Source organism: Bos mutus, chromosome 10 (assembly GCF_027580195.1).
Source record: "Bos mutus isolate GX-2022 chromosome 10, NWIPB_WYAK_1.1, whole genome shotgun sequence".
NCBI classification, from domain to species: Eukaryota; Metazoa; Chordata; class Mammalia; order Artiodactyla; family Bovidae; genus Bos; species Bos mutus.
Genome location: NC_091626.1, coordinates 31,194,965 through 31,216,441, shown reverse-complemented (window position 1 = coordinate 31,216,441; position 21,477 = coordinate 31,194,965). Strand labels below are relative to the sequence as shown.

At 39.3% G+C, this 21,477-nt stretch overlaps 1 protein-coding gene and 1 pseudogene across 16 annotated transcripts in view; one reads left to right on the top strand and one right to left on the bottom strand.

Annotated features, from left to right (window-relative positions):
• The window catches only part of FUT8 (fucosyltransferase 8), a 337,919-nt gene that overhangs the window by 35,829 nt on the left and 280,613 nt on the right, over positions 1–21,477 (top strand). For 12 of the 16 annotated variants that reach the window (XM_005890017.2, XM_070377695.1, XM_070377698.1 and 9 more), the window contains exon 2: positions 18,577–18,674. The exons of the other annotated variants lie outside the window; for them this stretch is intronic. The gene's annotated coding sequence lies outside the window, so the exon portion shown is untranslated. The remainder of the gene's footprint in view (positions 1–18,576; positions 18,675–21,477) is intronic. 16 annotated transcript variants of the gene reach the window in all.
• LOC102272812 (UDP-GalNAc:beta-1,3-N-acetylgalactosaminyltransferase 1-like) lies at positions 10,520–11,948 on the bottom strand (annotated as a pseudogene).

Here is a 21,477-nt window from a genome sequence, read left to right as displayed (position 1 = left end):
AGACTCACAAAAATGAATGGTGGAAGAACAGTATAAACAATTCTTCTGGGGCTTCCCTGCTGGCTGAGTGGTAAAGAATCCATTTGCCAGTGCAGGAGACACGGTTTCCATCCCTGATCCAGGAGGATCCTGCATGCCATGGAGCAGTTAGGCCTGTGAGCCACGACTGCTGAAGCCTGTGCTCTAGAGCCTGCGAGGCACAACTGCTAAAGCCCCCGTGCCCTAGAGCTCGTGCTCTGAGACAAAAGAAGCCACCACACTGAGATGCCCGCACCCTGCAGCTAGAGGGTGGCCCCACTCACTGTAACTAGGGAAAGCCTGTGCAAAGAGTAAACAGCCAGTGCAGCTACAAACAAGCAAATAAAATTATAAGTAAAAAGTTATTCTGCACCTTTTGTCTAGTTTCCCAGATTTAATATTTTACATTTTCTTTTTATTTCTATCATTCTTTTTTCTGAACTATTTGAAAGTCACAAATATGATTCTCTGAAACTCAGTGTTTATTTTATGAAATGTAAGACAATCTCCTGAAGTAACCAAAGGACATCAATCTGTCTGTAAATGAATAATAAGTGAGGAATAATAATAAATGAATAATGAATAATTATTCATTTAATCTATCTATATTTGTTATGTCTTATTTACTTTGTCTATGAATTTAAGTTTTACCAACTGACCAAATAATATAACACAAGAAAAAATATTTTTCTCTAGTCCAAGATCAAATTCAGAATCATGAATTACTTTCGTTTTCTTTAATTTGGAAAAGTTTCTTTTATGACACTGACTTGTTAAAAATGTAGTCCATTTATTTTGTAGAATGTCTCTTGGTTTGGGTTTGTCTAATGTTTCATCTTAGAATCTTATTATACATTTTTTCAGGGCTATGGTTGTGTCCTTCTCGGGTGGTTTTATCTGGAGACACATGATGTTGATTTGTCCCATTATTGGTGATCCCAATTTTGGTCACCTGCCAGTTTTATTTTTTATTCCCCACTCTAGAAGTGCTGTGTTTTTCCTTTGTAATTAATAAGTATGTTATGAGGAAATACTTGGATTATGTGAATATTCTGTTTCTCAGCAGACTTTTACTAACTATTTTTGCATTCCTTTGAGGAAGTTTGTGTGCTGTGTCTGCTGAGTTGCTCAGTTGTGTCCAACACTTTGCAAACCCCTTGACTGTAGCCCACTAGGCTCCTTTGTCCATGGGATTTTTCAGGCAAAAATACTGGAGTGGGTTGCCATTTCCTTCTCAAGGAGGAGGTTTGATTGAATCAATATTATTAGTATGTGTTCAGTCACTTCAGTTGTGTCAGACTCTTTTCGACCCTGTGAACTGTAGGCTCCTCTGTCCATGGGATTCTCCAGGCAAAAATACTGGAGTGGGTTACCATGCCCTTCTTGAAGTCCTTCTGCATTGCAGGTGGATTCTTTACCAGCTGAGCCACCAGGGAAGCCCAATAATACTGGAGTGGGTAGCCTCTCCCTTCTACAGTGGATCTTCCCTACTCAGGGATCGAACTGGGGTCTCCTGCATTGCAGGTGGATTCTTTACCAGCTGAGCTACAGGGAAGCCCAAAAATTAAAACTGGAGTGGGTTGCCATGCCCTCCTCCAGGGGATCTTCCTGACCCAGGGATTGAACCCAGGTCTCCTGCATTGCAGATGGATTCTTTACTGTCTGAGCCACTGGGGAAGGCCATTATTAATATAGTGGTCGCCAATTGGTGAATTTCTCCTTTAATTAGCTGACATTCTGGCATGTACATACACATGGATTCTTATTTCTTACTTCAGATCAGATCAGTCGCTCAGTCGTGACCCCATGAATCACAGCACGCCAGGCCTCCCTGTCCATCACCAGCTCCCGGAGTTCACTCACACTCAAGTCCATCGAGTCAGTGATGCCATCTAGCCATCTCATCCTCTGTCGTCCCCTTCTCCTCTTGCCCCCAATCCCTCCCAGCATCAGAGTCTTTTCCAATGAGTCAACTCTTCGCATGAGGTGGCCAAAGAACTGGAGTTTCAGCTTTAGCATTATTCCTTTCAAAGAAATCCCAGGGCTGATCTCCTTCAGAATGGACTGGTTGGATCTCCTTGTAGTCCATGGGACTCTCAAGAGTCTCCTCCAACACCACAGTTCAAAAGCATCAATTCTTCGGCACTCAGCCTTCTTCACAGTCCAACTCTCACATCCATACATGACCACAGGAAAAACCATAGCCTTGACTAGACGAACCTTTGTTGGCAAAGTAATGTCTCTGCTTTTGAATATGCTGTCTAGGTTGGTTATAACTTTCCTTCCAAGGAGTAAGCGTCTTTTAATTTCATGGCTGCAGTCACCATCTGCAGTGATTTTGGGGCCCAAAAAAATAAAGCCTGTAACTGTTTCCACTGTTTCCCCATCTGTTTCCCATGAAGTGATGGGACCGGATGCCATGATCTTCGTTTTCTGAATGTTGAGCTTTAAGCCAACTTTTTCATTCTCCACTTTCACTTTCATCAAGAGGCTTTTTAGTTCCTCTTCACTTTCTGCCATAAGGGTGGTGTCATCTGCATATCTGAGGTGATTGATATTTCTCCCAGCAATCTTGATTCCAGCTTGTGTTTCTTCCAGTCCAGTGTTTCTCATGATGTACTCTGCATATAAGTTAAATAAACAGGGTGACAATATACAGCCTTGACGTACTCCTTTTCCTATTTGGAACTAGTCTGTTGTTCCATGTCCAGTTCTAACTGTTGCTTCCTGACCTGCATACAAATTTCTCAAGAGGCAGATCAGGTGGTCTGATATTCCCATCACTTTCAGAATTTTCCACAGTTTCTTGTGATCCACACAGTCAAAGGCTTTGGCATAGTCAATAAAGCAGAAATAGATGTTTTTCTGGAACTCTCTTTCTTTTTCCATGATCCAGCAGATGTTGGTGATTTGATCTCTGGTTCCTCTGCCTTTTCTAAAACCAGCTTGAACATCAGGAAGTTCATGGTTCACATATTGCTGAAGCCTGGCTTGGAGAATTTTGAGCATTACTTTACTAGTGTGTGAGATGAGTGCAATTGTGCGATAGTTTGAGCATTCTTTGGCATTGCCTTTCTTTGGGATTGGAATGAAAACTGACCTTTTCCAGTCCTGTGGCCACTGCTGAGTTTTCCAAATTTGCTGGCATATTGAGTGCAGCACTTTCACAGCATCATCTTTCAGGATTTGGAATAACTCAGCTGGAATTCTATCACCTCCACTGGCTTTGTTCGTAGTGATGCTTTCTAAGGCCCACTTGACTTCACATTCCAGGATGTCTGGCTCTAGGTGAGTGATCACACCATCGTGATTATCTGGGTCGTGAAGATCTTTTTTGTACAGTTCTTCTGTGTATTCTTGCCATCTCTTCTTAATATCTTCTGCTTCTGTGAGGTCCATATCATTTCTGTCCTTTATCGAGCCCATCTTTGCATGAAATATTCCTTTGGTATCTCTGATTTTCTTGAAGAGATCTCTAGTCTTTCCCATTCTGTTTTTTCCTCTATTTCTTTGCATTGATCACTGAAGAAGGCTTTCTTATCTCTTCTTGCTATTCTTTGGAACTCTGCATTCATTTGTTTATATCTTTCATTTTCTCCTTTGCTTTTCGCTTCTCTTCTTTTCACAGCTATTTGTAAGGCCTCCCCAGACAGCCATTTTACTTTTTTTGCATTTGTTTTCCATGGGGATGATCTTGATCCCTGTCTCCTGTACAATGTCACAAACCTCATTCCATAGTTCATCAGACACTCTATCTATCAGATCTAGGCCCTTAAATCTATTTCTCACTTCCACTGTATAATCGTAAGGGATTTGATTTAGGTCATACCTGAATGGTCTAGTGGTTTTCCCTACTTTCTTCAATTTCAGTCTGAATTTGGCAATAAGGATTTCATGGTCTGAGCCACAGTCAGCTCCTGGTCTTGTTTTTGCTGCCTACATAGAGCTTCTCCATCTTTGGTTGCAAAGAATATAATCAATCTGATTTCAGTGTTGACCATCTGGTGATGTCCATGTGTAGAGTCTTCTCTTGTGTTGTTGGAATAGGGTGTTTGTTATGACCAGTGCATTTTCTTGGCAAAACTCTATTAGTCTTTGCCCTGCTTCATTCCATTTTCCAAGGCCAAATTTGCCTGTTACTCCAGGTGTTTCTTGACTTCCTACTTTTGCATTCCAGTCCCCTATAATGAAAAGGACATCTTTTTTGGGTGTTAGTTCTAAAAGGTCTGGTAGGTCTTCATAGAACCGTTCAACTTCAGCTTTTTCAGCGTTACTGGTTGGGGCCACAGACTTGGATTACTGTGATATTGAATGGTTTGCCTTGGAAACGAACAGAGATCATTGTGTCGTTTTTGAGATCGCATCCAAGTATTGCATTTCAGACTGTTTTGTTGACCATGATGGCTACTCCATTTCTTCTGAGGGTTTCCTGCCTGCGGTAGTAGGTATAATAGTCATGTGAGTTAAATTCACTCATTCCAGTCCATTTCAGTTCGCTGATTCCTAGAATGTCGACGTTCACTCTTGCCATCTCTTGTTTGACCACTTCCAATTTGCCTTGATTCATGGACCTGACATTCCAGGTTCCTATGCAATATTGCTCTTTATAGCATCGGACCTTTCTTCTATCACCAGTCACATCCACAGCTGGGTATTCTTTTTGCTTTGGCTCCATCCCTTCATTCTTTCTGGAGTTATTTCTCCATTGATCTCCAGTAGCATATTGGGCACCTACTGACCTGGGGAGTTTCTCCTTTAGTATCCTATCATTTTGCCTTTTCATACTGTTCATAGGGTTCTCAAGGCAAGAATACTGAAGTGGTTTGCCATTCCCTTCTCTAGTGGACCACAGTCTGTCAGATCTCTCCACCATGACCCGCCCATCTTGGGTTGCCCCACAGGCATGACTTAATTTCATTGGGTTAGACAAGGCTGTGGTCCTAGTGTGATTAGATTGACTGGTTTTCTGTGAGTATGGTTTCAGTGTGTTTGCCCTCTGATGCCCTCTTGCAACACCTACTGTCCTACTTGGGTTTCTCTTACCTTGGGCGTGGGGTAGTACTGTCAAATTGATACCATTTATTTTGATTCTCTGCTTGTCCCAGATTTGGTCCCTTCAGACTAACTCCTGCATCCTTAAGACATATTTCCATCTTTCTTTAAACATTTCCCTAGTTTCTGGCATAAGATGCTCTTGGTCTGTCTTGTACTGTTCCAGCCCTTGAGATGGAATGAGCTGTTTTTCCTAGAAGTCTCAATTCCTGTTGGGAGAGAATAGGATTTAGATAAAACCTCTGGGTGCTAGTTGTCCTATTCATTGTTAATGGCAGTCATTGCTTCCAAGTTCCCTCAGTTGATAGAGTCCTAACTCTATCACACACTCACATGTTCTTATCTATTTATCTGTATGTATATCTACATATATAGTTCAAGTTGATACCTTCAATTTTAGTCCAGCACTGTAAGATTCATAACTTTTTCAGCATTTCTAATTGCCTTTTTCTAACAGTGATAGACCTGACTTTGATTATTTACAATACATTCACTTAGTAAATCAATTCTAGTATGCTTAAAAGATAGTCTCAAAGTTGATCAGTCACACTAGTAGTAAAAATTAGCTAGTGGTCTTTTTGTTTTCAGCTTGACAGTATATAGGCAAAATAACATGTTCCAAAGTTACTTCAGTTAGTTCTTCCCAGTGGCTCTACCCATCTTTCAGTGTGGATATATTCAGTATAACTATTTGAAATACTTTTAGGTCTAGTTCTTTCTGCGTATAGCACCTTAGGGGTTATTCCTCCTGTATCCTTGTTGATTTTCTTTTTTTTTTTGAGTATGTGAAACATTCATATGGTTCAGAACTATAGGAATTACTGTCCTAACAGGAGTCAGAACTATATAGTTTGAAAGTCATTTGCCCATCTCTTCCACTCCATTTTTCACTTACTCCCAATAGGCTGAAAGGTGGTCCCATGGATGACATTCAAGTGCTAATCTCTGAAATCTGTTAATTTGAAAAAAGCATTTTTGCAGATTTGACCAAGACTCTTGAGATAGATTATTCTGGGTGGGTCCTAAATACAGTCATGGGTATTCTTCTTAAGAGGGAAGCAGACAAGAGACTTGATATAGGAAAGGAGAAGGCAGTGTGATCATAAAGGCAGAAGCTGGGTTGGAGCGTCAAGTCACAGAGTGTTAACCACTACCAGATGTTGTAAGAGACAAGGAACAGATTCCTTCCTAGAGCCTCTTAAGGGAGTGAGGCCTTATTTACACCTTAATTTTAGTTCAGTGAAACTGACTTCAGACTTCGGACCTTCAGAATGATGAGAGAATAAATTTCTGTTGTTGTAAGCCACCAGGTTGGTGGTAATTTGTTACAGCAGCCACAGTAAACCACTACACACCCCTTGTTGGTAACCAGTCTTATTCTCTTGGTTAAATATTTTATTCTGATTCAGGGTATTTCTTATTTCTTATTTCATACTCAAAAGTTGTATACAGTAAATAATCTGCCCTTTATTTTGTTTTCTTTTATTATATCTTGGAAGATCTTTCTCATCTTTCTAGAACAACATATTACTTAATTGTGTTGTTGCAATAATTTAGCCAACCACACTCCAATTTAAAATTTTTTGCATTTAGGGTTTTTCTATTAATTTGTAGTTGAAAGCAGTGATGTGTAGAATAACCTTGTCCATATATGTTTGTATGCTGAGTTGGACACGACTGAGCAAATTCACTTTCATTTTTCACTTTCATGCATTGGAGAAGGAAATGGCAACCCACTCCAGTGTTCTTGCCTGGAGAATCCCAGGGACAGGGGAGCCTGGTGAGCTGCAGTCCATGGGGTCGCACAGAGTTGGATGCGACTGAGGCGACTTAGCAGCAGCAGCAGCATACTACTATTATTTTTTTCATGGTAAATTTCTAAAGTGAAATTGCTAAGTTAAAAGGTAAATATATTTATAAGTTTTGTTATATACATTTTGTTTGTTATTGTTCAGTTGCTAAGTCGTGTCTGACTCTTTGCGACCACATGGACTGTAGCACACCAGGCTCATCTGTCCTCCACCATCTCCTTGAGTTTTCTCAGATTCTTGTCCATTGAGTTAGTGATGCTGTTGAATCATTTCATTCTCAGCTACCCCCTTCTCCTTAAGTCTTAAGTCTTTACCAGCTTCAGAGTCTTTTGCAATGCGTTGACTCTTTGCATCAGTTGGCCAAAGTATTGGAACTTTAGCTTTGGCATCAGTCCTTCCAATGAATATTCAGGGTTGACTTCCTTTAGGGTTGACTGGTTTGATTTCCTTGCAGTCCAAGGGACTCTCAAAAGTCTTCTCCAGTACTATTCTTTGGCTCTCAGCCTTCTTTATGGTCCAGGTCTCACAGCTGTACATGACTACTGGAAAAACCTATACAGACCTTTGTCAGCAAAGTGATGTTTCTGCTTTTTAATATGCTGTCTAGATTTGTCATAGTTTTCTTTCCATGGAGCAAGTGTCTTTTAATTTCATGGTTGCAGTTTCCATCTGCAGTGATTTTGGAGCCCAAGAGAATAAAATCCGTCATTGTTTTCCCATCCACTTGCCATGAAGTGGTAGGACTGGATGCCATGATCTTCGTTTTTTGAATGTTGAGTTTCAAGCCAGCTTCTTCACCCTCCTCTTTCACCCTCATCATGAGGCTCTTTAGTTCTTCTTTACTTTCTGCGTTAGAGTGGTATTATCTGCATATCTGAGGTTGTTGATATTTCTCCTGGCAGTCTTGATTCCAGCCTGTGATTCATCCAGCCTGGCAGTTCACATGATGTACTCTGCATATAAGTTAAATAAGCTGGGTGACAATATACAATCTTGCTGTACCCTTTCCCACTTTGGAATGGTTAGTTGTTTCATGTGTGGTTCTAGCTGTTGTTTCTTGACCCGTATACAGGTTTCTCAGGAGGTAGGTAAGGTGATCTGGTATTCCCATCTCTTTAAGAGTTTTCCGCAGTTATGATCCACACAGTCAAAGGCTTTAGTGTAGTCAATGAAACAGAGGTCAATGTTTTTCTGGAATTCCTTTGCTTTCACTGTGATCCAGTGGATGTTGGCAATTTGATCTCTGGTTCCTCTGCCTTTTCTAAACCCAACTTGAACATGTGGAGGATCTTGATTCACATAATGATGAAGCCTAGCTTGAAGGATTTTGAGCATAACCTTACTTGCATGAGAAAGGGGTGCAATTGTCTGGTAGCTTGAACATTCTTTAGTACTTCCCTTCTAGGGAATTGTGATGAAAACTGAGCTTTTCCAGTCCTGTGGCCACTGCTGGGTTTTCCAAATTTGCTGACATGTTGAATGCAGCATTTAGTAGCATCATCTTTTTGGATTTTAAATAGCTCTGCTGGAATTCCATCGCTTCTACTAGCTTTATTGGAAGCAGTGCTTCCTGAGGGCCTCTTGACTTTATACTCCAAATGTCTGGCTCTTGATGAATGACCACACCATTGTGGTTATCCGGGTCATTAAGATCTTTTTTTGTACAGTTCTATTCTTGCCATCCCTTCTTGGATCTCTTCTGCTTCTATTAGGTCTGTTAAGGCATTAACGTAAGGCACATTGAAAAAGAGAAAGTCAAGTTATTTGATATGGGAATGTAAAGGGAATGACGGTGTTATAACCAATGGAAATTTCAGTACCTTGTCTTCTGATTTCAGACTAGCTGAAAGGATGATAACTAAAAGGATATTGACTATAATAGATAAAGATATAATTTTTATTTCTAATTTCTCAGAAATATTATTTTCATTTTTTGTGATTCTACAAAGCTTATCTGAACAAAGTTATGAATTAAAGATGACAGAAGTCACTTAAATTTCTGTTCCAATAATTTTTGGCATATAGGGCTGACTGGAGGAAGAGGAAGAAAAAATGGGAATTGACATTTTACTGTCAAATAGAACTTACAAATTTACCTAGACCAAAATAGGAATAAAAATTTAAGTGGGCCCTATTAACTGGTAAGAAAATCGATAAAATTAAAGTTGATGGATTATTAGTTTATGTTGTCAATGTTAGACAACTTCAGAATAGGAGAGGAAGTAGTGAGGACTTCTCCTTGTTACTAACTTGGTTTTTTATTTTGCTTCAAATGAATGTTACATTTCAAGATCATTATAGGAAATATTGCTTACCAATAATTATGAGTTTAACAGTCTTAGAATAGTGAATTCATTTTTGTTGAAACAGTGGACAGAACAGGCTTTTCAGTGTTTTTATTTTTCAAATTCATACTGGTTATCAGTTCAAAATATTTTCTTTTTTGTTCTCTTTTCCTTTTTATTCTTAGAATGATTGTTAATGAGAAAAAACATGGACCAGTTAACCATGTCACTTGAATCTTTAGTCTTCTCTTTCCCTCAAGTATTTAAATATGACATTCCTTTCATGATACTCTTTCTGGCCATCATGTTCTCTTTCTTTCTGGCGTCAGAGTCCTTTCCAAAAGGAAATAATGCTGCCTGGCATTTTGTATTACCCCTGATTTCCAGGTGGAACAATCAGCCAGATGAGGTGACGTCTAAAAACAGCAGGATTATATTTCTACAAACAAGACAGTAATTCAGATCTTCTTGCTTTAATTCTTCTCTGTTTTACCATAATGAGATATTTATCAAAGTCCAAGAGATTACTGATACACAGTAGTGACCAATGACTTCATATTAATAGAGCTATTCATAATAAATTCATCAGTGAAGTAATTGGAAAAAATTTAAAGAGTGATTTTTCACTGTTCTGTTTATATAGTATTGAATGAAACAACCATAGCATTCAAACACCCAGAAAGTACAAAACACTAATATTAAATGAAGATTGATAGCCTCGAAATACTGCAACATCTTAAAGTATCTTGCAAATGACCAAAAACAGATAAAATTTTGGTATAACTTTAGTTTTTTCCACAGAGCTATATATTAAAAATACTGGTAATCCATGTAAGATATATACACAATCCTGAACTGACTAGATTGTTCAGTGAATAAATAATACTCCACACTGCTTTATTGTTAGGACAAATGAGCTTTATAATTCAATGAAACCCTTTTAAGAAGTTCTAGTCTGTAGAATGATGTCCTCAAATTATTTGGTCCTATTAGTTTTATTAACAAAAACTTTGCATCCTTCTTGGTGGTGGTGATGGTTTAGTCACTAAATCATGTCCAACTCTTGTGATCTCATGGTCTGTAGCCTGGCAGTCTCCTCTGCCCATGGGATTTCTCCGGCAAGAATACTAGAGTGGGTTGCCATTTCCTTCTCCAGGGGATCTTCCTGACCCAGGAATTGAACTTGGGTCTCTTGCATTGCAGGCAGATTCTTTCCTGACTGAGCTATGATATTTAATTCCTCTGAATATTATCTTTAAAAGGCCCTACTTGATAGTTGTCAGTATAAACCATAGGTCAAGTGCAACCCTCCCATCTTCAGTCTATGGGCTTTTCGTGAATTTCTGTTCCATGTCCAACACAGTGATTGGCCCACGAGTTTTCCATTGGAGATTTCATGGTCCTTATTTCAACACTTTCCACAAAGTATCCCTTCCTTCTCTAGGCATTGGGTAGAGTGTCATACATAATGGTATGTGGTGTTCCTTAACATACCTGCCAAAATGTGATAATTTCCTTGGAAGAAAAGTCATGGGCTTCAGTCACACATCTGAGTTGACAGACATCCAAGTGATTCCTGTATAAAAAGAAAAGATTGGTGTTTTCTGGAATATGAATGTCCACTTTTAGTAAATTGAAACAGATCTGAACATAAATATCTTCAGACTTGATGGATTTTATGTGCCTTGTCATTTTACAAATTGTATCGGCACCAGACCTCTGAACATTATATAACCCAATCCACTGCATTTGGGGGGGAACACCTTGAAGGTACACATGCTAAGTCACTTCAGTTGTGTCTGACTCTTTGCGACCCTATAGACTGTAGTCCGTCAGGCTCCTCTGTCCATGGGGTTCTCCAGGCAAGAATACTGGAGTGGGTTGCCATGCCCTCCTTCAGGGGATCTTTCTGACCCAGGGATCTTATGTCTCTTATGTCTCCTGCATTGGCAGGTGGATTCTTTACCACTGAAGGTATAGTCCGAGTATGAAATGTAGACTTTTTGGTAAAATCTTCTATAGGGATAAATATCAGTTAGAGGATAACCTGTGAAAAACTTCTCTGAGTGGCTTAAATCTAAAAGATAATACACTAACTTGCCAGTATTGATGAAAACATCAGTGTCTGTCTTCACGATGTACCTAGCATTGGGGCAAGACTCAGTTATCCACCTAAATGCCATAATCATCTTCAAGATCAGGTTATTGTTGTTGTTTAGTTGCTAAGTTGTGTCTGACTCTGCTACCCCATGAACTGTAGCCTGACATTTCCTTCTCCAGGGGATCTTCCTGACCCAGGGATTGAACCCACATCTCCTGCTTGGCAGGTAGATTCTTTACCACTGAGCCACATGGAAAGCCCCAGGTTATTGTATGTGACTATAAAAACTCTTGTATTATATTGCCATAACGGAGGTGTTTATCCTTTAAAGATAATGCTAACACTTTGTCTTCACTTTCAGCCTGTTGGCCCAGTAAGAAAAATGTAAGAACCTCATATCCCCACCAAGACTTCTTTTCACCCCAAATAACTCTAATGGCCTGTCTGACTTTCTCATCTGAGGGGTGCAGAATCACTAGGATGACAAGAAATGGATTTTGATGAGAGTGGTTTGAATGCTCTCGAAGTGTGAAGTGGAGGTCTTGTCTGTAAATGGACTCCGAGAAGTACATCCAGTTCACACATTGTCACATGGTGGTGAGGCAGACTGAGGTGCCACATCACCAGGAAATGGCAGAGCAGTAGCAGCAGGAGGCTCCATTGGAGGGGTCTCAGTGACATCCCACCCGGAAGGGTGGAGCACTGGGGCCCTTTACAGCCACTCAGCAGCCCATGAGCCTCAGGGTCTGGCTGCTAGACACCACACAACCCTAGGGGCTCCATTTAATCTTCTTCTTGATTCATTCCTTCTGAGCGAAAGACCTTCAGTTTCACCAACAGAACATTCAGTAGTAAGAAGTAGTCAAAAATAATACTTGGAATTTCTACTGAAAAACAGAGACTCTCAGATTGGCTTAAAATTCTGCCATATACTGCTTATAAGACACATGCCTGTAGAATTTCTGATGAAACCAAAGCAGTAGCTGAAGTTTTTTGTTTTCCGTACTCCACGCTATAATCAAAAGATTTGCCGTGAACTACTCTCAGCCGCCTGGGGAAAGGTAAAACTATTCCCATTTGAAGACTGCAAACCCAGATCTTTCTTATCTCTGGAGGGGCAGCTGATTGTCCTGGCGGCCTGAGCCTCTGGGTGCATATTGTTACCTGTTTACTGATGTCTGTTTGCCAGCATAACATGTATGCTGGAAGCAGCAACTTCCCTTGTTCCACCAGATTCATTGATGTATGTATTAATGCTACAGGAAAAGAGAGACAACAGAGTATGTTCTTCTCCTTTGGGGTTTACTTTCCACCTCTTTGTGTATTCTCTCTTAATATTGCATGTGTGCTAATTGCCTATTTCACTTTTATGGTTACTGTTCTGAAATTCAACCCCATAGTCTGCATTTATTATATGGTTAAGGATAACTTATTAACATGGTGAGTGGTGTTAACTGAATACATCTAATTTTTGGAAAATTTCAGCTTTCAGTGCAATCACAAAGTTAGATTAACTCATAGTTCGGGCTTCCCCGGTGGTTCTGAGGTTAAAGCGTCTGCCTGCAATGTGGGAGACCTGGGTTTGATCCCTGGGTCGGGAAGATCCCCTGGAGAAGGAAATGGCAACCCACTCCAGTATTCTTGCCTGGAGAATCCCATGGACGGAGGAGCCTGGTGGGCTACAATCCACGGGGTCGCAAAGAGTAGGACATGACTGAGCGACTTCACTTTCACTTTCCTTTAAAGTAATTAAAATAATGCTTCCAGCCACATTGGAGTGAAGTTGGAGTGACAGGGATTGGTATCCTTTTACTTGAAATAACTAGGCAAAAAACATGAAACAGCAGTTCATGAGGCATTTGCCATCAGGCAACCCAAGACATTGATCCCTGAGAGACAGGAAACAGCGGAGACCTATGCTTGGTCTAGCCTGGGGAGTGTTTTTAGGCATGGAATAGTAGAGCAGTAGAACCCCAGAGAAGGCTAGAGAGCTGCCTGAATTGAGGAGATGGTATTGGGAGCCTGAGAAGCCAAGGCAGCTAGAGCTCATGGGGCAAAGTACCAGAAAGAAGAGGGCTGCAAGAGAATTTTACAGATCTGCAGAAGTCCCTTCCAGGAATTCAGTTGAGCACTGATCAGTACATGCCTGTGAGGAAACTATGTGTGGTCAAAGGAACTCACCCAAAAGGAATACAGTGCTCACAGCTTACACAGTGTTAGGAATAGGGCCTAATTCACCGAGTGTCAGGTAGAGCCTCTAACATTCTAGCTTTCATTTTTAGGTGTTCAATTTGGGTCTTTTTTCTATGTTTTAAACTTAAATTGCACTCAGTCTTTTCTCTAGCTTCACAGCATATAGAATACATTTATAATAACTTTTAATCCTAGTTTCCTGGTTTTATAAAAACTGTGTCCTTTCTGGGTTGGTTTTCATTGATACTTCTCATTTGCCTCTTATTTTCTTGTCTTTTTTTCTTGAAACTTGCTTGGCAAATTAGTTAATGCTTGTTAGGTATGTAACAGAAGACATTGTAAATTATGCTTTGTTGGGTGCTGAATATTTTTGTATTCCTCTAAATGTTCTTGAAGCTTTTTGTAGAATGTATTTACTTGGGAAATATTTAATCCTTTAAGGTATTCCTTATTAGGACCATTTAGTATAATTCTGCTGTATTCCTGAGGCAGAACCTTTTTGAAAACTTTACCTGATGCCCTGTGAATTATGAGGTTTTCCATTTAGCTCACCATCTGTTTACAGATGTTAAGTTGAGGATCAGGTTGTTCCTTCAGGGTTTGTTTTTAAGCTCTGCTGTCATCATCATCGATTAATCTTTATTCTGGGACTAATTCAGCCCCGCTGAGGCCTCTGCTTATTGTCCAGAGTATGCAAGGTTTCTCTCCTCTGGTTAGGTGCAACTCACATGTCCCTAGCTCTGAATGAATTGGTCATTTTTCTTAGCTCCCCAGCAGATTCTCCCGCCCCCCACCTTTGCCTTATGGAGTTTTACCCTGTGTATGTGCATGCTAAGTCGCTTCAGTCATGTCTGATTTTTTGCGACCCTATAGATCGTAGCCCACTGGGAGTTTTATCCTAAGTATGTGCAAATTAGCATGAAGCCAAAGACTCAAGAGAAGATGTCTGAAGTTTTTTTCTTCATTACTCCCTCCTGTCTGGTATAGTATTCCAGTAATAATTGCCATATATCCCTTCAGCAAATTTGGAAAACTCAGCAGTGGCCACAGGACTGGAAAAGGTCAGTTTTCATTCCAATCCCAAAGAAAGGCAATGCCAAAGAATGCTCAAACGACTGCACAATTGCACTCATCTCACACGCTAGTAAAGTAATGCTGAAAATTCTCTAAGCCAGGCTTCAGCAGTATGTGAACCATGAACTTCCTGATGTTCCAGCTGGTTTTAGAAAAGACAGAGCAACCAGAGATCAAATTGCCAAGAGAGTTCCAGAAAAACATCTATTTCTGCTTTATTGACTATGCCAAAGCCTTTGACTGTGTGGATCACAATAAACTGTGGAAAATTCTGAAAGAGATGGGAATACCAAACCACCTGATCTGCCTCTTGAGAGATTTGTATGCAGGTCAGGAAGCAACAGTTAGAACTGGACATGGAACAACAGACTGGTTCCAAATAGGAAAAGGAGTACATCAAGGCTGTATATTGTCACCCTGCTTATTTAACTTATATGCAGAGTACATCATGAGAAACGTTGGACTGGAAGAAACACAAGCTGGAATCAAGATTGCTGGGAGAAATATCAATCACCTCAGATATGCAGATGACACCACCCTTATGGCAGAAAGTGAAGAGGAACTAAAAAGCCTCTTGATGAAAGTGAAAGTGGAGAGTGAAAAAGTTGGCTTAAAGCTCAACATTCAGAAAACAAAGATCATGGCATCCGGTCCCATCACTTCATGGGAAATAGATGGGGAAACAGTGGAAACAGTGTCAGACTTTATTTTTTTTTGGGCTCCAAAATCACTGCAGATGGTGACTGCAGCCATGAAATTAAAAGACGCTTACTCCTTGGAAGGAAAGTTATGACCAACCTAGATAGCATATTGAAAAGCAGAGACATTACTTTGCCAACAAAGGTTCGTCTAGTCAAGGCTATGGTTTTTCCTGTGGTCATGTATGGATGTGAGAGTTGGACAGTGAAGAAGGCTGAGCGCCGAAGAATTGATGCTTTTGAACTGTGGTGTTGGAGAAGACTCTTGAGAGTCCTTTGAACTGCAAGGAGATCCAACCAGTCCATTCTGAAGGAGATCAGCCCTGGGATTTCTTTGGAAGGAATGATGCTAAAGCTGAAACTCCAGTACTTTGGCCACTTCATGCGAAGAGTTGACTCATTGGAAAAGACTCTGATGCTGGGAGGGATTGGGGGCAAGAGGAGAAGGGGACGACAGAGGATGAGATGGCTAGATGGCATCACTGACTCTATGGACGTGAGTCTGAGTGAACTCCGGGAGTTGGTGATGGACAGGGAGGCCTGGCGTGCTGCGATTCATGGGGTCGCAAAGAGTCGGACATGACTCAGCGACTGATCTGATCTGATCTGATCTGATCCCTTCTGAACTCTGATGTTTGTCTTTTCATGTTGGTGACCCTGCTGCGCTCTACTTTGAATTTCCCTGCCTGCAGTAGTGTCTGTAACATGTCTCTTAGCAGAAAATTAAGGTGTATGTAGGCTTATCTAGCTTGTTTTCTTCTCTCAGAGAATGAAGATCTACACTAATTGTTGTCCAGTGTCTGGAAACTGTGCTGTCATCTGTTTTGCCTAGTTTTGCAGTTGTTTACTGACTAAAGAGAAATCTGGTACCAGTTACTTCATGACAAAGTATGAATCCCATAATACTGAATTATTGTGGGAGGTTGGTGAAGTTTTGTGAAGGTTTTGTGAAGTTGGTGAAGGAATCACAATGAGCCTTGATGATTTTGTAGTTAATGGCCATTTAAGAATTGTCAGTTTATGGGCCCTGGGGTAGTTGACTTGGGAGTGGTTTGTCCTTTTCAGTGAGAATTTCCAGAAAAGATAATGTAAATTGTAAAGTGTCAGTTGCTCAGTTGTATCTGAGTCTTCGGACTCCATGGAATGTACCCTGCCAGGCTCATCTATCTGTCCATGGGATTTCCCAGGCAAGAATACTGGAGTGGGTTGCCATTTTCTTCTCCAGGGCATATTCCTGACCCAGGGATCGAACCTGGGTTTCCTGCGTTGCTGACAGATTCTTTACTGTAAGACAGTATAGAAATGTGCTTGCTTTTGGTTTAGAATTATTTATTAAATGTTTTTATAGGCTCTTGTGTCTCAGAATAAATTTTCGACTCTTGGAATTTAGAATGAACATAGTTGGATTACTTTTGGGGAGATGGAACTGGTAATGATTCTTCTGTATTATTTCTAATCATCAGAAATTGGTTTCAAAATGGCTTTGCTGTCAGAGAAAGACTACATCTGACAATTTGAAAATAATCTCATGTTGTAACAACAGTAAATTAACTGGCAGAAAGACATGTTTCCATAGAGTGTTTTGTGTCTTTATGTTATTCTTGGGTTTTTCTACTTGGTGAGCTGCACATATGTACACACTCAGTGAACATATGATGTGTGAATCTTCATTCAGACCATTTCACTTGTTAGTCAATCATAGTGATTACTTTCTGTGTGTCAAACATGTTACTAGATGATGGAGAAGAGGTGACAAAAGAAGTAGGAGATAGTGTTGCTAACCAGAAGACTATATGAGATGACACATATCAAAGGAAACAAAATATTCTTGCAGAGATTAATGGAGTACAGAATGATTTTATCAGCTCTCAGGCAGGAATGAGGAGCTGCATTTTGAAAGTTGATGAATATGCATTGATTAACAAAGAGGATAAGGGAGGAAAAATCTTTCTTTTAAAAAGAAGGAATGCTGTGTTGCATGGTGACAGCTGAGAATGACAGAATTGTTCTGTGGAAAGCAAGCAAATTAAATTGACTTGAATGAAAGTTTGTGTAGAATATAGTCAGAAATTAGATTGTAGAGCTAACTGAGGTATAGGGATGTAGATGATTTCAAGCTTTGGTCTGGAAAGAGATGTTTCTGACTGACCTTGTGTTAAGATGTAGACAAAATTAAGAATTTTGTGTTCACAAAGCAGTTTTATAGGTGCAGATTTATTTTAAGATGAACTATGAAGCAAATTAAGACAGTGTTACTATGTTTGAATATAATTTGCAAAATGAAAGGCTGTTTCTTAGTGGGATTTGAAAGGCATTGTTGATATTGTTCAGTCGCTCAGTCATGTCCGACTCTGTGACCCTGTGGATTTCAGCACACCAGGTTTCCCTGTCCTTCACCTTCTCCTGGAGTTTGCTCAGACTCTTGTCCGTTGAGTTGGTGATGCCATCCAAACCATTTCCGTGCTCTGTTGTCCCTTTCTCCTCCTGCCTTCAATCTTTGCCAGCCTCAGGGTCTTTTCCAGTGAGTCGGCTCTTTGCATCACGTGGCTAGGGGTGGAGCTTCAGCTTCAGCATCAGTCCTTCTGATGAATATTCAGGGTTGATTTCCTTTAGGATTGACAGGTTTGATCTACTTGCACTCCAAGGGACTCTTAAGAGTCTTCTCTGACATCACCGTTCAAAAGCATCAATTCTTTGGTGCTCAGCCTTCTTTATGGTCCAACTCTTACACCCGTATGTGACTACTGGAAAAACCATAGCTTTGACTATATGGACTTTTGTCGGGAAAGTAATCACTCTGCTTTCTAATACGCTGTCTAGGTTTGTCGTACCTTTTTTTCCAAGGAGCAGGCATCTTTTAATTTCACAGCTGCAGTCACCACAGTGATTTTGGAGGCCAAGAACATAAAATCTGTCTCTGCTTCCATTGTTTCCTCATTTATTTGCCATGAACTGATGGGACCAGATGCCGTGAGCTTAGTTTTCTGAATGTTGAATTTTAAGCCAGCTTTTTCACTCTTCTCTTTCACCTTCATCAAGAGGCTCTTTAGTTCCTTTTTGCTTTCTGCCATAAGGGTGGTGTCATCTGCGTATCTGAGGCATATTGAAAGGTGTAGCTTGCAGAATAAGTGAATATGCAAAATTTTTACATGTTATGAGTGGCTACATAAGGGAAAAAAAGGGGACTTTTAGAAAGTATATAAAAGGGGACTTTAGAAAAGTATATAAAGTATATAAAAGTTACATAAGGGGGAAAAAAAGGGAACTTTAGAAAAGTATATAATGGTAACTGAAGTTTGAATAGGACAGAGGTTCATAGTATATATGTATATTTTTTGTTCCAGGTTGCTGCTTTTTCTAAGAGAGCACCCATGACCCTGATGGTGTTTCCAGTTTTGATAAAGAGTTCTATTGCAATTATTGATTAACTGAACAAATTCAGGTTAGTAGATTTTGTGGACAGTACTTCTCTTTTCCAATTATATGTTAATATTTTTAGAAATGGATAATTTTGTATTTAAAGTTACATATGTATACACCAGTGAAGTAGAAAGGCCAAGTCAATTTAAACTTCTCCTGAATTATGTACCTACCACGCTACCTATTATGTACAATTTGCAGTGCATAAAATGAAAAATGTTTTATTTCCTATTTAATAGTTTTTTACTTTAAGGTGCTAGGTAAGTTGTAGGTGAATATTGTATACTGTACCTTTTCATCCTGTGGCATCTTTAGTGCTGAAAATAAACTACTCATCTTAAAATTGTTTGAAACTTTTAGTAGCTTATTTAGAAAGATTTCATTCTTATTCATATTTCAGTTATACATTCAGATTTTTATTTTTTTTATTTTTTTTAAGTCTGTGAATTTTGACAAATATATGTTCATTACCATAATCTTCTAAATTCACTCTTGTTGCCTTTTTGTAGTCAACCTCTCTCTGCATCTCAATCCCTAGCAACCACAGATCTGTTTTTTTTGTCCCTGTAGTTTACTTTTTCCAGTATACCATTTAAATGAAATCATTTAATGTGTAGCTTTTAAAATCTAGCTTCTTTCATTTAGCATAATGCATTTGCATTTATCCATGTTGTGTGTACCAGTAGCTCATTCTTTTTTGTTACTGAGTAGTGTCCTATTGTATGGATATACTGCAGTTAGTTCCCTGGTGGCTCTGACAATAAAGAATCCTCCCCCAGGGTAGGAGACCCAGTTGTAGTTTTTGAGTCCGGAAGACCCCCTGGAGAGCGGAATGGGTTTCCACTCCAGTATTCTTGCCTGGAAAATTCCGTGGACATAGGAGCCTGGGGTCCATGGGGTGGCAAAGAGTCAGACATGATGAGCGACTAACACTATCTATCTATCTGTCTATATACATATACAGTTAGTTTATCCATTCACCATATGATGGACATGTGGGGAGTTTCTAGTTTTTGGTGATTATTGCAGTCGTGCTTTCTTCCTTTTTAATCCTGTGATAAAATGCACATAAAATTTACCTTAACCATTTTTAAATGTACAGCTCAATGGTGTTTAGTATATTCACATTGTTATGTAGCCATCACCACCATCCATCCTCATAACTTTTCATCTTGTAAAACTGAAACTCTATACCCATTAAACAATAAAACAATAACTCTCCATTCTCTGCTCCCCCAGTCCCTGGCAACCAGCACGATACTTTCTGTCTTTATGATTTTGACCATTCTAAGTACTTTATATGAATGGAATTATACAGTAATTTTCTTTCTATGACTGACTCATTTCACTTAGTGTAACGTGCTCAAGGTACATCCATTTGTAGCATATTGCAGTTTTCTTCCCTTTTTACGTTTGAATAATATTGTGTGTATATATCACATTTTGCTTATCTACTCATCAGTTGATGAACATAGTTGGGTTGCTTCCGTGTTTTAGCTGCTGTGTATTCACAGCCACTGTGTGGCTGTGAACATGGGTGTACAGTGATCTCTTCAAGGCCCTGCTTTTATTTCTTTTTGTGTATATGCTCAGAAGCGAAAATTGCTAGATCATAATTCTATTTTTACTTTTTTTGAGAACCACCATACTGTTTTCGACAGGAGCTACACCATTTTATATTTCTGCCAGTAGTGCACAAGGCTTCCAGTTTCTTCACGTCCTTGCCAGTGCTTATTATTTTCTTTTTTTTTAAGTAACCATCTTAATGGTTATGATGTGGTATTGTACTTTAGTTTTCATTTGTGTTGCCCTAATGATTGCTGACATTGAGCATCTTCTCATGTTATTTCATGTTGGTAATTTACATATCTTTGGAGAAATGTTGTTTCAAGCCCTTTTCTCAATTTTGAGTCATGCTGGTTTGTTGTTGAGTTCTAGGGTAGTTCTTACATATTCTGGATATCAATTTCTTATCAGATATATGATTTCCAAGTATTTTATCCTATTCTGTGGGTTGCCTTTTTATTCTATGCATAGTATCTTGTGCACAAAATTTTTAATTTTCATAAAGTCAAATTCGTTTTTTAATTTCTTTTTACATGTGCCTTTGGTGTCCCCCTGTCCAAGAAATCATTGTGAAATTCAGTGTCCTGATGCTTTTGTGCTTTGTTTCTTCTAAGAGTTTTATTATTTAAGTCTTACATTTAGGTTCTTCATCCATTTTCAGTTAATTTTTGTATATGGCATTAGGTGTGTGGACCAGTTTCCCCAGCACTCATTTGTTCAAAAGACTTACTTTTTCCCCATTGGATGGTCTTAACACCCTTATCAGAAATCATTTGAGCGTGTACGTGTGAGTTTATTTCTAAGCTCTCTTTCACTAGTCCGTGTGTCTGTCTTTTTGACAGTGCTGCACTGTTTTGATTACTGTAGCATTCCAGTGAAATTTTGAAATCAGGAAGGGTGAATCCTCTAGTTTTTCTTTTCTTTTTCAAGATCTTCTTGGCTCTTCGAGGTCCCTTGAGAGTCTATGTGAATTTTAGGATCCTTTTTTCTCTTTGTGCAAAATTCTTTGGGATTTTGATAAGCGTTGCATAGAATCTGTAGATTGCTTTGGGTAGTATTGACATTTTAGCAATATTAAGTCTTTTAGAATATTAACGTGAGATTTATTTCCATTTATTTATGTCTTCTTTAATTTCTTTCAGCAATGTTTTATAGTTTTCATTGTACAAGCCTTTTACCTCCTTGGGTAACTTATTTCCTAAGTATTTTGTTCTTTTTTATACTACTGTCAATTAAGTTATTTTTGTAATTTTCTTTTT